This window comes from Tursiops truncatus, chromosome X, assembly GCF_011762595.2.
Source record: "Tursiops truncatus isolate mTurTru1 chromosome X, mTurTru1.mat.Y, whole genome shotgun sequence".
NCBI lineage: Eukaryota > Metazoa > Chordata > Mammalia > Artiodactyla > Delphinidae > Tursiops > Tursiops truncatus.
The window spans coordinates 28,165,456-28,182,099 of record NC_047055.1 but is presented as its reverse complement, the minus strand read 5'-3'; positions in this window follow the sequence as shown (position 1 = coordinate 28,182,099).

Genomic DNA, 16,644 nt, shown 5'->3' with positions numbered 1-16,644 from the left:
ACACTTCTGTGCAAATGGCAAGTTTTGAAACTGCCTCTTGGTACGTTCCTTGATGGAGGTCTTGCTATTCTTTTCCTTTGTGCATTTTAATAGTCAGATGCTAGAGGGAAACTGGCTGTTTTCATTTATTTCTTTTATTTGGGTGGGATAATGACACCTTTATTTTGGATTACCTCGTAAAGAAATGTAGCATTTCCTTCCTCCCCCCAGTTTTATTGAGATAGAATTGACATACAACACTAAAAGTTTAAGGTGTACAGTATAATGATTTGACTTACATACATCATGAGATTATTTGCACAAGTTTAGTGAACATCCATCATCTCATATAGATACATAAATAAATAGAAAAAAATTTTTGTGTGTGATGAGAACTCTCAGGATTTACTCTCTTTACTTTCATATGTAACATACAGTTGTGTTAATTATATTTATCGTGTTGGATAGGTACCTTTGAGCTAATGGGTCCCGGTCTGCTGTGAAGAAGTAAACAATATAGAAGCAATATACAGAGTTTATCTTTGGCTCACTTGTATTACACCATAAAGAATCATGTAACATTATGCTCTATCTAGAAATAGATTATAGCTAGTTAGGAGAAATGATAGTATCATTTTAATTCCTAACAGTAACCATGTGTTATAGGTACTTGTGTGATGATTAAATCATGAGTACAAGCAGCCACCTGCCCAAATCTGTTTTGGCTCCTTACAAAGTGATAGCTTAGATTTGTTTGTGGCCCACTATCTACAAAGTGTATTTGAGAAGCTGAATTAGCTTTTTTTTATTACATAATTAATTCATCAGTACATCTTATTTCAAAAGTTTGATAATACACAGAAAAACCCCAAAGTTCCACTTCTCCAAACCCCAACACCCAGAACAGGCAGAGGCAAGCCTGCAATCCTACCCTTGGTTTTCTGCTCCCCTACTGATTTAAGCAAGTGAGTGTTTTGGTTTGGTTTGGTTTCGTTTTCTGGCCACACCGTGCAGCTTGCGGGATCTTAGTTTCCCGACCAGGGATTGATCCAGGGCCCCTGGCAGTGAAAGCCCGAGTCCTAACCACTGGACCGCCAGGGAATTCCCAGCAAATGGCTTTAAACACCTGAGACTCAACTTCCTCATCTGTGGAACGAGAAAAATAGTTTCTATCGCATGTTGGCTATTTTATAAAAAGGACTTGACTTTATTGTTCTCTGACTCACTGAAGGTACTTTATATAATGATCCAGATGATTATCGCTTGACCCTAGTCTCCTGGGTGTAGGGTACAGTTCTTTCATTTAAAGTGGTATGTTATCAGAAAATGAAAAATTATACATCCATATTATTCTTTTAACATTAGTGATTATAAAATCAAGTCCAGTTTATTGATCTAGTAAGAGAAATCTGAGATTTGAAAGCACTTTCTTCTCTTCCTTTTAGAATGATTTGGCTTGGTTTGCTTTTAAGCTTAAATATTTTATTAGACTTTTTACATGTATATTTTGTAACTTTGTAAATCCCCAGGGCCCCGTTCTTTTGTCACCTATAAATCTTAGCATATAATGGCACATAGAGAAAAAAAGAATGAGGTACTAACACCTCCTACAGTGTGGGTGAACCTCAAAAGCATTATGCCAAGTGAAAGAAGCTGGCAGCAAAGGTCACATATTGTATGATTCCACGAGTATTAAATATCCAGAGTGGGCAAATCCAGAGACAGAAAGCAGATTAGTGGTTGCCAGGGGCTGGAGGAGGGAGGACTGGGGAATGACTGCTGAATAAATAGGGGTGTCATTTTGGGGTGATGAATACGTTTGTCTGCTTTTATGTGGCTGCACCAGATCTTAGTTGCGGCATGCGGGATCTTTGCTGCCGTGTGTAGGATCTTTAATTGGGGCATGTGGGATCTAGTTCCCTGACCAGAGATTGAACCCAGGCCCCCTGCATTAGAGTGCAGAGGCTTAACCGCTGGACCACCAGGGAAGTCCCGATGAATATGTTTTGAAACTAGATGGTGGTGATGGTGGCAGAACATTGTGAATGTTCTAAATGCCACTGAACCATACACTTTAAAATGGGTAATTATATATTATTTGAATTTTACCACAATTTTTTTTTTTTTTTTTGTGGTATGCGGGCCTCTCACTGTTGTGGCCTTTCCCGTTGCGGGACGCGCAGGCTCAGCAGCCATGGCTCACAGGCCTAGTCGCTCCGCGGCATGTGGGATCTTCCCGGACTGAGGCACGAACCCGTGTCTCCTGCATCGGCAGGCGGACTCTCAACCACTGCGCCACCAGGGAAGCCCGAATTTTACCACAATTTTAGAAAATGATATAAGAGGAAAATAATTGTTGTGGATAGACTGTGATAAAGGGTATGAGTGGAATAAGATGTGGGACAAGGCGTCAATTTGACTGTCCTAAGCCTCTTTTAGGTATTGGTGTTCCCCTAACCCAATCCCACTCTCATTAAATCTTAGTTTTGTTTGCTTGTTTGGGCACCTCTTGTTGTCCTCTTGGATGCACCTGGTGATAGCAGAACAAATATTGACAAGAAAAGCCTTCAGGTATAAAGGGGCTACATCTCAAATTAGGTAATTAGTCCTTTTATATATATATATTTTTTTTTTAATAAATTTATTTATTTATTTTTGGCTGTGTTGGGTCTTCGTTTCTGTGCCAGGGCTTTCTCCAGTTGCGGCGAGCGGGGACCACTCTTCATCGCGGTGCGCGGGCCTCTCACTGTCACGGCCTCTCCCGTTGCGGAGCACAGGCTCCAGACGCGCAGGCTCAGTAGTTGTGGCTCATGGGCTTAGCCGCTCCGCGGCATGTGGGATCTTCCCAGACCAGGGCTTGAACCCGTGTCCCCTGCATTGGCAGGCAGATTCTTAACCACTGCGCCACCAGGGAAGCCCAGTCCTTTTATATTTTTAATTCTTTCAGAAATTTGTGTCAACTTTTGAATTGTGAGATGCTTGATGATATTTTTATCTATGGAAAAATGAGATCTAATGCCCAGAGTTCAAGGTCAGGTAAGAGCTTAAAACCATATGCTACATTTGGACTTACGTTTTTATACTGAAATTAATGCAGATGATGCAAGTAAGAATTTAAATGGGCACGAAAAACGTGACCTATGTCATGGCAGCATTCCATCTGAGGTCTCACAGTAGTTAAATCCCTTAGGATAGTCATGAGACAATCAAAGCCAGAGGACCAATGAAGCCAGTTGTTACAATTCAAAATAGCCAGTTTGCGAGAAATTAGAAGTTTTTGAACAGAGTTAGAAAATATAAAGAGGAACAAAACAGAGATGAAGACTATAATAACTGAAATGAAAAATACACTAGAAGAAATCAACAGTCTACCCTGTCTTTACATTCCAGATCAGTGAATGCAAAGACAGGGTAGTGGAAATCACTGAAGTTGAACAGAACAAAGAAAAAAGAATATAAATAAATGAGGACAGTTTAAGAGATGTCCAGCATACTAATATTCACATTATAGGAGTCACAGACGGAAAAGAGAGAGAAAGAAAGGGGCAGAGAACATATCTGAAGACATAATAGCAGAAAACATCCCTAACCTGGGAAAGGAAACACACATCTAGGTCCAGAGAGCACATAGAGTCCCAAACAGGATCAACCCAAACAGGACCACAGCAAGACACATTGTCATAAAAATGGCAAAACTTAAAGATAAAGAGAGAATACTGGGGACTTCCCTGGTGGTCCAGTGGTAAAGAATCTGCCTTTCAACGCAGGGATCTTGGGTTCAAAACAAGTGAATAAACATTACAAAACAGAAACAAAGTCACAGATACAGAGAACAAACATGTGGTTGCCAGAGGGAGAGGGGGGTGGAAGAAGGAAAGAAATAGGTGGGGGAAATTAAGAGGTACAAATTTCCACTTGCAAAATAAATGAGTCACAGGTATGAAATGTACAGTGTGGGGAATATAATCAATACCTATGTGATATCTCTGGTGACATATCATAACTAGACTTATCGTGGAAATCATTTTGAAATAGATAGAAATACCCACTCACTATGTAATAGGAACTAACTGAGTGTTGTAGGTCAATTATACTTCAAAAAGAAACACACAAACTCATAGAAAAAGAGATCTGATTTGTGGTGGGGTGGGGAACGGATGAAGGCAGTCAAATGACACAAACTTCCAGTTATAAGCCAAATAAGTACGGATGTAATGCACAACACGATAAATATAATTAACACAACTGTATGTTACACATGAAAGTTAAGAGAGTAAATCCTGAGAGTTCTCATCACACACAAAAGTTTTTTTCTATTTATTTATGTATCTATATGAGATGATGGATGTTCACTAAACTTGTGCTAATAATCTCGTGATGTATGTAAGTCAAAACATTATACTGTACACCTTAAACTTTTAGTGTTGTATGTCAATTCTATCTCAATAAAACTGGGGGGAGGAAGGAAATGCTACATTTCTTTACGAGGTAGTCCAAAATAAAGGTGTCATTATCCCACCCAAATAAAATAAATAAATGAAAATAGCCCGTTTCCCTCTAGCATCTGACTATTAAAATGCACAAAGGAAAAGAATAGCAAGACCTCCATCAAGGAACGTACCAAGAGGCAGTTTCAAAACTTGCCATTTGCACAGAAGTGTCCTGGAGTCACGAGGGAAGATGGTGCCCAGGACAGCTCTTGAAAGTGACACCTTGAGCAGGAGCTGTAGGATTGGTTTCGGAAGCCTGGGCTGAAGCCTCGACAGCTGATGGCTGAGGCCATTCAGGTCTCGGGACTGAGGTTAGAATGGGAGCGAGAGTGGTGGCTAAGCGTGGAGCCTGCGGCTTTGCTGGGCTTGGGGAACCGCAAAGAAAGGCTGTGTTTTTCTTCATCCGGAGGCAGGATGCTGAAACCATCGCTACTGCGTAAGAAGGAGGCGATTCCGATCGCAGAGAAGATCTCAGGTGTCCAGGTTCCAAGAACCCTCTGCAGTGCTACCACCCAAACCTGACTAGCCGTGGAAACGGTTTTTGGTCCGTCAGCAAAACTCTTCCTCAGGCTGGGGTCGTCCTACCAACAAGAAGCGTTGTGTGTGCCTGTGTAAATAAAGTGGTGATGCAGCATGGACACGGCTTCAGTTCCGCATGAGCCCCTCCCCGTCCCCAAGACCAGGGTGGACAAGGACACACGTTCTTTCCCAGCATCGAACCTGAAAAAACCGAAGGCAAGGACAACAGGCCACTAGATACGTTTCAGAAGGGTTATTTTAACAACACAAGCCAGTTCTGCTTGTGTTCCGGGTATTTTCTGGGTATGTTTGTGCTTCTGTCACAGACATGTGCTATAGGGTGCACACCTGTGTAGTATGTGTGTGTGTGTGTGTGTGTTTTCTACCTGGCAGTTCCATTGGAAGAAGCCCCATGAACAAAGGTAAGGCCTACCTGCTGCTTTTATTTTATTTTTCATTTTTATTCTTTTTACATCTTTACTGGAGTATAATTGCTTTACAATGGTGTGTTAGTTCCTGCTTTATAACAAAGTGAATCCGTTTTACATATACATATGTTCCCATACCTGCTGCTTTTATTTATTTTTATTTTTAAAATGAATTTATTTTATTTTTGGCTGTGCACAGGATTTCTGTACTTGCGGCACTTGTCATTGCAGTGGCTGCTCTTGTGGTGGAGCACGGGCTCTAGGAGTGCGGCCTTCAGTAGTTGTGGCACACAGGCTCAGTAGTTGTGGCTCACGGGCTTAGTTGCTCCGCGGCATGTGGGATCTTCCCGCAGGCAGACTCTTAACCACTGCGTCACCAGGGAAGCCCTACCTGCTTCTTTTAAATAAAGTGATTATCCTGGATCAGTGCTCAGGGACCACCACCTCCTGGCTTCAGGCAACACTCACCCAAGAGGCTCCCTTTCAGTGTTGAATTAGCTGGAACCAGGGTTCTCCCAAGGATGTTGAAGGTGACAAAATACACTTGAAGGCCACATCATCCGTCAGCTCTGAGCTGTGGAAGGAGCTATGATATGCTTTCCGCATCTTGGGGTGGGGGAGAGGGTGTGAGAAGAGCCCCATGCGGGCCTGGACAGTCTCCTCTTGTGTTACCTTCGCAGAGGTAGGCCCCTCCCCCTCCGCTAGCGTGGTTTCTGTCCCCAGGTGCCCTCCACAACAGGGAAGGCGGTGAACAGAACTGGGAGAGAAGCCGACGGTGCCCCGCTCCCTCTCCTCCACAAAGGCCTATGAGTAGTCACTGCAGAAGTGTCCCTTGGAGTCCTCCTTGTACCTGAGCTGGTCACCATGAATGGGCCTCAGGCCTGCTTTGAAACACACTGTTCTCCCATTTGAGACTCACACCACCCGTCTTGCACATCTAGGTGGTCCCAATGGGGCAGCGTGCGGGGAGCATGGGTGCTGGGGGAGAGGGTGGAAGAGAACAGGTGGGTCTGTGTAAACCCCTCACGGGCACCTGGCAAACTTCTGAGATGTGCATGGCCTATGATGGTGACTCAGGGCTGTTACTGCATGAAAGGAGGCCTCCTGGGCATTCGGTCTGAATGGAGTTGGCTTAGCCATTTCTATCAAATTTACTAACCCCATGTGACACAGAGAACAAATATGCAGAGAACTCACAACTTTATTGAAAATACAAAACATGCCCTAAAACAGTGGGTCAAGGCCTCTACTTCTATTTAATATACTTTGCAGGCATTTGGGGAACTGCTCTTGGTGGTGAGGTATGCAGAATTTGAAACTGGCTCAAAGGCCCTTTGGAAAAAACTGTCCCAGACACAATTCAATAGAATGTCGCGGCAGCTGAAGGATCTCCAAAGGAAAGGAGGGACGCCATGCCACATGAAGGCACCTACAATGAAACACGAGTGGAAGACGACAGGGCGGAGGAGGCAACAGCAAAGGAGTAAAGGGTAGCATGGGTGGCACGGGTGGCACGCGTGGCACGGGTGGCACGGGTGGCACCTGTGGTATGGGTGGCATGGGTGCCCCGGGCAGCAGAGGCTGCTCCAGCGGCACTTGCTCCAGAAAAACGTGGACCCAATCCAGCTCCTGAAGCAGAATGGCACTGCAGGGTTCACACACGCTGACGACAGCAAGGGGGACCACGGACACGTGGGGCACATTTCTGAGCATTACTGCCCTCTGATGTCTCCGACACTTGGCCCTTCTACTCTTAAACCAAGCCTTCAAGCAGAGAGAAAAAGAGATTGATTAGTATATTGAGCATTTCATGTCAGACATGAAAAATTGCAGCAGGGAGCTCTCGGTGCCTTGAAGATTTGAAAGTGCATCAGGAGAAGCTATTTCCTTCTTGCTAAAGTATCTTAGGATATGTAGCTGAAGGCGCTCCCTTCAGCCGCCCTCCCCCGCAAGAGCGAGCACCGACTATGTGCCAGGCTCTGGATTGGCATATGGCTTTGTCTCTCCCCTCCCACCTTTTCTATTATTTCCCCCACTCTTACACGCAGGTGGAGCTGACCAACTGCACTCTGTCCCTGCTGTTATTACTATGCCTGGGAGGCCTGCGTCCTGACAACTGACCGTCAGCTCCAGCTGCCACTAATCCCTACTCATTGGGCAGGTGTCACCTTAGTTATGGGGGAAGTTGAGCATAGGAAAAAGCGGGTGCCTTTTAAAATCTTACTGAGGGGAATGGTCCCCATTTTGAAAAACCCATCTTTGGTTACAGTAAATAATCAATAGGAGTGGGTTGGATTTTTAAACAAAAGCTTTCCCCAAGGATGACTAAAAAGGGTCATTCATCCTCTGGAGGCTTGGGATGGTTATAAAGAAGGAGATGGTATTGTGAGGGAGGTTTGGTCATGGGGGGCCCAGGGACTTTGTGGCTTGTCTTGCTGGACACCGGCGGAACTGAAGCCCTGGACACTGCCTTAATATTAGACTATAGGGGTAACGAATGCTTAGACGAACTCAGCCCAAATTTACTAAAACTCTTAAAATCTTTGCCCAGACAAGAGTTTGGGGGGAAAGAGGCATACCATTGTCACCTCTGTCAATTCTGCACTCTCCAACCTGCCCCACCCTCCAAACCTTCCTGGGCTCAGGACCAGGTCAGCTCACTCCACTCTGGCTACAGTTGCAGGGCCTTGGAGCAGAGCCTCTGGTGCCCAGCAAGGTTGCGCCCTCTAGGAGCTGCTAATCAACCAGGAGATCCCCATCCTGTCCCTTATGCTTAAGTCAAGAGGGTGCAACCTGCATTTTAGGAAGACAGCCGACAACCACGTGAGTGAGGGGTCACAAAACGGCTCCCCCCTAAATATCTGCCAACTATTAACAACTGAAAGTAAAACCTGTCCTGTGGACTCCACTGCTCCCTCAGCATCTCAGTTAATGGAATTGTGCCATATTTAGTATTTTTGGATGTTTCCACTCGGCAAATTTTACATGAGACCAAGGGCCTCCTCTCTCTGTCGCCCCATCTTCCCTCTCCCATCTTAGTATTTGGGTCCTTCTGCTGCATGAATATGTAGTCGAGAAAAGCCAGTGTAATAGAGCTCATTTTGGGGGGTTCGAGTGTACCAATGGTCAAATCTGCATAAATATAAGCAATGTGCAAAGCTGGCTATGTGAGGTTCAGGCTGACACTACTTCCATATTTCCAATACTGGTTTCATAAAACAGCTCCTACTGTCCTTGCAAACCAAGGGAGGGTGTCCATTAAATGTTTCTTTGGGACGCTCATGCTGTAGAGTTTGGAAATAGATGAAAACATTCTCCCGTCTTCTTCATTTGTTTCTTGTTGCTCCTTTTCCCTTCAGAACTCCATTAAGAGACCACTACGTAAACCCAGGAGAAGCAAGCCACCAAAACTTCAGTTTCTCTTTTCCTCTGAGCTTGCTTTGCCTGCTTGAGAAAGCAGAGGCCTGCGCCTCCCAAGCCCTGGCCAGACCTGAATGTGAGCCCAGCCCGTGGCCTTAGGCCGCCAGCACTGCTTTCCAGACCCCACCACCAGCTCTGCAGCCCGTGTCCATCACTGCCCTCACACACGCTCTCTGCAGCAAAGCTAGTGAACCCATCCTGATTCTTCTTTCCTTCCTTCCTTCTTTCTTCCTTTCTATCAATCTTGTGTTTTAAAAAATATTCCTCTTCCACAACAAGCGAAGCCACTGCCCTGAGAAGACCGCGCACCACAACGAAGAGTAACCCCGGCTCTCCTCAACTAGAGAAGAGCCCACGCACAGCAACGAAGACCCAACGCAGCCAAATATAAATAAATAAATATATTAAATATATATATATATATTATATATATATATATATACTCCTTTGATACAACTTACTGTGTTCTATGGACAAATAATCAGCTTCTGTGCCATGAGCTACCAACTAGTAACCACTACCTGAATGAATGAGCAAGTATTTCAAATTAACACAGGTAAGCGACTAGCTGAGAGCCAACCACTGACCATCACAAACAAATTCTTCGAAACCAATCCCTCATAATAGTATGAAAATGGAAGAAAAAAATTCTTAGACATTAGAAATTGCTGAAAATAATATTCACTGATACATTCGGTAGTTTCATAATGTTGAATTTACGCAGTATCTCCAAGACACATATCGATAGTATCCAATTATTCTCAAACCCGTCCACCTTTTGAGGTCAGTGGAAATTTATTCAAATTTGTTCTTTTTGTTTGTTTTATTGTTTTATATGTTTAGACAAATTCCTAAAGGTTGCAAACCTTTCCCCCCTCTCCATCATACTGCACAACCTACTATGTTAGCAATGTTTTCAGGCTGCACATCAAAAAATTTCAGAAAATTAAAATTTACGGCTGAAACTCTCTACACTGCTCTACCAAACACATAAAAACAACAGCAAGAGGACCAGGCACTTGGAATTTTAAGCTATTCGCCTCCCCATCAGTCTCACCTAAACTAAACATATATTAGTTGCTCACATGTTGTGTTCCGAGGTGAGTTATTTATTCCCTTACCCAATTGCATGAATACTTGTAAATTCACTCCTTATACAAAGAGCTTAGGCCTGGCTTTAAAACTTTTAAATAATTTAGTATACTTGAACCCTCTTCTAACCCAGCTATTTGGTGCATTAATTTGAATAACTGCCAAGTCAGAATCAGCCCCAACATGATTCCACAGAGACTTGTCCCCTAAGGGATACCAGTTTTGGAAGGAGTTTAACTTTACTGAAGATACATATATTCTGGCCCCAAAGCCCCAGAAGTCCAAACCTTATTTCCAAAACATCGACAAGTGTACAAAAACACACCAACTTGAGAATGTCTAGGACAAGGTATCCAATTCCTAAAGCAGGTTTTAGATTGGCTGCCCTGCCAAGTTGCTTTTTTCAGGTTTACTGACCCACACTCTGGCTTCAGTCACTCCCAGGCGTCTTGCAAGCTCTTTTCTGAGGGGAAAAATGTTGAAAATATTCAGCATTTGATATTATGGATGAAATGAAATATACAATGCACATTTCATGCTATGTTAAAATGTTTATTCAGAGAGTAACCAAGATGGTGACATAGGAGAAACCCCGAGCTTACCTCCTTCCATGGGTACACCAAAATTACAGCTATTTACAGAGCAACTTTTTTTTTTTTTTTTTTTTCGGTACGCGGGCCTCTCACTGTTGTGGCCTCTCCCGTTGCGGAGCACAGGCTCCGGACGCGCAGGCTCAGCGGTCATGGTTCACGGGCCCAGCCGCTCCGCGGCATGTGGGATCTTCCCGGACCGCGGCACGAACCCGTGTCCCCTGCATCGGCAGGCGGACCCTCAACCACTGCGCCACCAGGGAAGCCTACAGAGCAGCTATTGATGAGAATGACCTGAAGACTAGCAGACAAGAGCTTCCACAACTTCCACAACTCTCACCACTCTTATTATTCAACATAGTTTTGGAAGTCCTAGCCACGGCAATCGGAGAAGAAAGAGAAATAAAAGGAATACAAATTGGAATAGAAGAAGTAAAGCTGTCACTGTTTGCAGATGGCATGATACTATACATAGAGAATCCTACAGATGCCACCAGAATACTACTGGAGCTAACCAATGAATTTGGTAAAGTTTCAGGATACAAAATTAATGCACAGAAATCTCTTGCATTCCTATACACTAATGATGAAAAATCTGAAAGAGAAATTAAGGAAACACTCCCATTTACCATGGCAACAAAAAGAATAAAATACCTAGGAATAAACCTACCTAGAGAGACAAAAGACCTGTATGCAGAAAACTATAAGACACTGATGAAAGAAATTAAAGATGATACCAACAGATGGAGAGATATACCATGTTCTTGGATTGGAAGAATCAACATTGTGAAAATGGCAATACTACCCAAAGCAATCTACAGATTCAATGCAATCCCTATCAAATTACCAATGGCGTGTTTTACAGAACTAGAACAAAAAAATCTTAAAATTTGTATGGAGACACAAAAGACCCCGAATATCCAAAGCAGTCTTGAGGGAAAAAAATGGAGCTGGAGGAATCAGACTCGCAGACTTCAGAATATACTGCAAAGCTACAGTAATCAAGACAATAGGGTACTGGCACAAAAACAGAAATACAGATCAATGGAACAGGATAGAAAGCCCAGACACAAACCCACGCACCTATGGTCAACTAATCTATGACAAAGGAGGCAGGGACGTACAATGGAGAAAAAGACAGTCTCTTCAATAAGTGGTGCTTGGAAAACTGGACAGCTCCATGTAAAAGAATGCAATTAGAACACTCCCTAACACCATACACAAATATAAACTCAAAATGGATTAGAAACCTAAATGTAAGACCGAGCACTATAAAACTCTTAGAGGAAAACATAGGAAGAACACTCTTTGAGATAAATTTCCGCAAGATCTTTTTTGTTCCACCTCCTAGAGTAATGAAAATAAAAACAAAAATAAACCAATGGGACCTAATGAAACTTAAAAGCTTTTGCATAACAAAGGAAACCATAAACACGGCCAAAAGACAATCCTCAGAATGGGAGAAAATATTTGCAAATGAAGCAAGTGACAAAGGATTAATCTCCAAAATTTACAAGCAGCTCATGCAGCTCAATAGCAAAAAAACAAACAACCCAATCCAAAAATGGGCAGAAGACCTAAATAGACATTTCTCCAAAGAAGACATACAGATGGCCAAGAAGCACATGACAAGCTGCTCAACAGCACTAATTATTAGAGAAACGCAAATCAAAACTACAATGAGGTATCACCGCACACCAGTTAGAATGGGCATCATCCGAAAATCTACAAACAACAATGCTGGAGAGGGTGTGGAGAAAAGGGAACCCTGTTGCCCTGTTGGTGGGAATGTAAATTGATATAGCCACTATGGAGAACAGTATGGAGGTTCCTTTAAAAACTAAAAATAGAATTACCATATGACCCAGTAATCCCACTTCTGGGCATATACCCAGAGAAAACCATAATTCAAAACGACACATGCACCCCAATGTTCATTACAGCACTATTTACAATAGCCAGGTCATGGAAGCAACCTAAATGCCCATCGTCAGATGAATGGATAAAGAAGATGTGGTACATATGTACAATGGAATATTACTCAGCCATAAAAAGGAACAAAATTGGGTCATTTGTAGAGATGTGGGTGGATCTAGAGACTGTCATACAGAGTGAAGTAAGTCAGAAAGAGAAAAACAAATATCCTATATTAATGCATATATGTGGAACCTAGAAGAATGGTACAGATGAACCAGTTTGCAGGGCAGAAATAGAGACGCACATGTACAGAACAAACAAACATATGGAAACCAAGGGGGGACAGTGGGGTGGTGCTGGTGGTGGGATGAACTGGGAGACTGGGATTGACATATATACACTAATATGTATAAAATGGATAACTAATAAGAACCCACTGTATAAAAAAATAAATAAAATTCAAAAAAATAAATATATAAAAAAATAAAAACGGACATCACTAATCATCAGAGTAATGCAAACCACAACTACAATGAGATATCACCTTAGAATAGCTACCGTCCAAAAGACTACAGGGACTTCCCTGGTGGCGCAGTGGTTAAGAATCCACCTGCCAGTGCAGGGGACACGGGTTTGAGCCCTGGTCCAGTAAGATCCTACATGCCACAGAGCAACTAAGCCCGTGCACCACAACTACTGAGCCTGCGCTCTAGAGCCCTCGAGCCACAACTACTGAGCCCGTGTGCCACAGCTACTGAAGCCTGCGCACCTGCAGCCTGTGATCCACCACAAGAGAAGCCACCGCAATGAGAAGCCCATGCACCGCAACAAAGAGCAGCTCTGGCTCACCTGCAACTAGAGTAAGCTCGCGCACAGCATCGAAGACCCAATGCAGCCAAAACTTAGTAAATTAATTAATTCTTAAAAAGACTACAAATAACAAATATTGGTGAGGATGTGGAGAAAGGGGAACCCTTGTACACTGTTGGTGGGAATGTAAATTGGTGCAGCCACTGTGGCAAACAGTATGGAGGTTTCTCAAAAAACTAAAAATAGAACTACCATAGGACCCAGCAATTTCAATCCTGGGTATATATCTGAAAAAAACAAAAACACTAATTCAAAAAGATACATGCACCCCAATGTTCATAGCAGCATCATTTACAATAGCCAAGATATGGGAGCAACCTGAGTGTCCATCAATAGAGGAACGGATAAAGAAGATGTGGTATGTATATACAATGGAGGTTAAAAAGAATAAAACTTTGCCATTTGCAACAACATGGATGGACTTGGAGGGTATTATGCTTAGTGAAATAAGTAGGACAGAGAAAGACAAATGATCTCACTGATATGTGGAATCTAAAAATTAAAGCAAACTATTGAATACAACGAAAAAGAAACAGTCTCATAGATATAGAGAACAAACTAGTGGTTACCAGTGGGAAGATACAGGGGAGAAGGACGAGATAGGGGCAGTGGATTAATAGGTACAAACTACTATGTATAAAATAAATAAGCTACAAGGATATACTGTACAGCATGGGGAATATAGCCAATATTTTATAATAACTATAATGGAGTATAACCTTTAAAAATTGTGAATCACTATATTGTACACCTGAAACTTATATAATATTGTACATCAACTGTAACTCAATTAAAAACAAACCCGATAACCCTAAAGTCTCCACCAAAAAACTGCTACAACTAATAAGTGAATTCAGTAAAGTTTCAGGATTCAAATTAATATACAGAAATCTGCTGCTTTTCTCTACACTATAATACACTATACTCTCAGAGAGAAAGCAAGAAAACAATCCCATTTAAAATAGCTTCAAGGGCTTCCCTGGTGGCGCAGTAGTTAAGAATCCACCTGCCAATGCAGGGGCCACGGGTTCAAGCCCTGGTCTGGGAAGATCCCACATGCCGCGGAGCAACTAAGCCTGTGGGACACAACTACTGAGCCTGCGCTCTGGAGCCTGCGAGCCACAGCTACTGAGCCCGTGTGCCACAACTACTAAAGCCCGCGTGCCTAGAGCCTGTGCTCTGCAACAAGAGAAGCCACCGCAATGAGAAGGCCCCACTTGCCGCAACTAAAGAAAGCCCACGTGCAGCAACAAAGACCCAACGCAGCCAAAAATAAAAGTAATTAATTAATTAAATAAGTTCAAAATGGATGGAGGGCCTGAATGTAAGGCCAGAAGCTGTCGGGCTCTTAGAGGAAAGCATAGGCAGAACACTCTATGACATAAATCACAGCAAGATCCTTTTTGACCCACCTCCTAGAGAAATGGAAATAGAAACAAGGGTGAATAGAAACAAGTACCTTATACAGTACTGAATGTTAATTATATCATAATAAACTGGAAGAAAAAATATTTATCAGGCAGCTCTAGACATCCAAATCAAGGGGCATCTTGAGTTTGACACTTTTGAGAAAGGGAGAAATTGGGCTGATCCAATTATCACACCACAGCAAAAAGCAACCGAACTTGGAGTAATCGAGTTGAACAGAAAATCCTAAACCGAAGTTGATGCTAGTTGCCATCCCTTCTTGTTGAATCGTCTCCTACCGCCATCCAGGTTTCCACGATACGGTTTGCCTACAAACAGCCTCTCCAAACACTCCTCCTCTGTCTCTTGCAAGCTTCTTTTATTGTCTTTCAATATTCCCTAGCTCACTGAATATACCAGCAGCCATTCATTTGGGCAAATCAGAAATTTATACATTTTTCTTAAACATTTCCTTTTACCCCCGTGTTCAAATTACCATGAATTGCTATCAATTTTACCTGCTAAATATCTCTTTAATCTGTTCACTTCTCTCCATCGCCACTACCCTGGACCAACACACCATCACCTCTGGCCTTGCCTACTGAACAGCCTCCTAGGCTGTTCAGTCCTCCTAGGACTCCTAGGACTGAATCCCAGCTCTGCCACATTCCAGCTGTGCCATCTTGGGCAAGTCTCATCACTTCTCTGAGCTTCAGTTTTTTCACAGTTATAAGTGGGGATAATAACAGTGGCTACCACATTCACAAGGGATTGTGAAGATTCAATGACAGTATGTAGAAAAACCCTTTAAAACAAGTGCTTAACACACAGTAAGCACAATGTAAATGATAGCTTTTTAAATTTTAGCCGCATTCACAGGTACTCAGCAACCCATTCATTCTCCACACAGAAGCTTGCTTTAGGGAACAATTCTGCCTCAGGCACAAACTTCAGGGGTAACTAAAAATTCAGTAATCGGGCTTCCCTGGTGGCGCAGGGGTTAAGAATCCACCTGCCGATGCAGGGGACACGGGTCCGAGCCCTGGTCCGGGAAGATCCCACATGCCGCGGGGCAACTAAGCCCGTGTGCCACCACTACCGAGACTGCGCTCTAGAGCCCGCGAGCCACAACTACTGAGCCCACGTGCCACAACTACTACGGAAGCCCACCCGCCTAGAGCCCGCGCTCTGCAACAAGAGAAGCCACCACAATGCGCGCACCGCAATTTTAGGGTAGCCCCCGCTCGCCACAACTAGAGAAAGCCCGCGCCCAGAGCCCGAGAGCAGCAACAAAGACCCAATGCACCCATAAATAAATAAATTGATGGATTTTTTTAAAATTCAGTAATCAAGATAAAGGATGTTTTCATGTAGTGTTTAAACTAATGCAAATATAATCCATGAATAACTGATGATCAAAATTTCAGATAAAAGTAGACTCCAACTCTGCATTTGCTCCACCACGTCTCGGGCGACTCATTATTTATGTGAACCGGCGGCCCACAAAGCTCCCCAACGTGACTTACTCAAACACCGCACGGAAATATCGACCTCGATTCCCGCCAGGCAGAGTCCCCGCCCCCGTCCTAGGCCTCGAGTGTGCCGGAAGGGCGGGCCGCCGCCAGGCCCCGGGGCTTTCAGATCCGGAGCCGAGGAGAGGGACTCGCGAGAGCGCCGCCCACCACCCGCGCGGCAGCCCGCGCCACCCGAGACGCCTGCTTACCGCATGAGCACGTTGGGGTACTGAGTGCGCTGGAAAACGTGCTCCAGGTCCTGCACCTGCGCTTGCGTGAACCTGGCGCGGGGGCCCCGCCGCCGCCCTTCTGTGGCCTCGGGACCCTCGACGACGGCCCGCGGGGGCTGCTCCTCGCCGCCCTGCTCTCCGCCTTCGCCGCCGCCCGCTTCGGCCTCGGCCTCGGCCTCGCGGCTTTC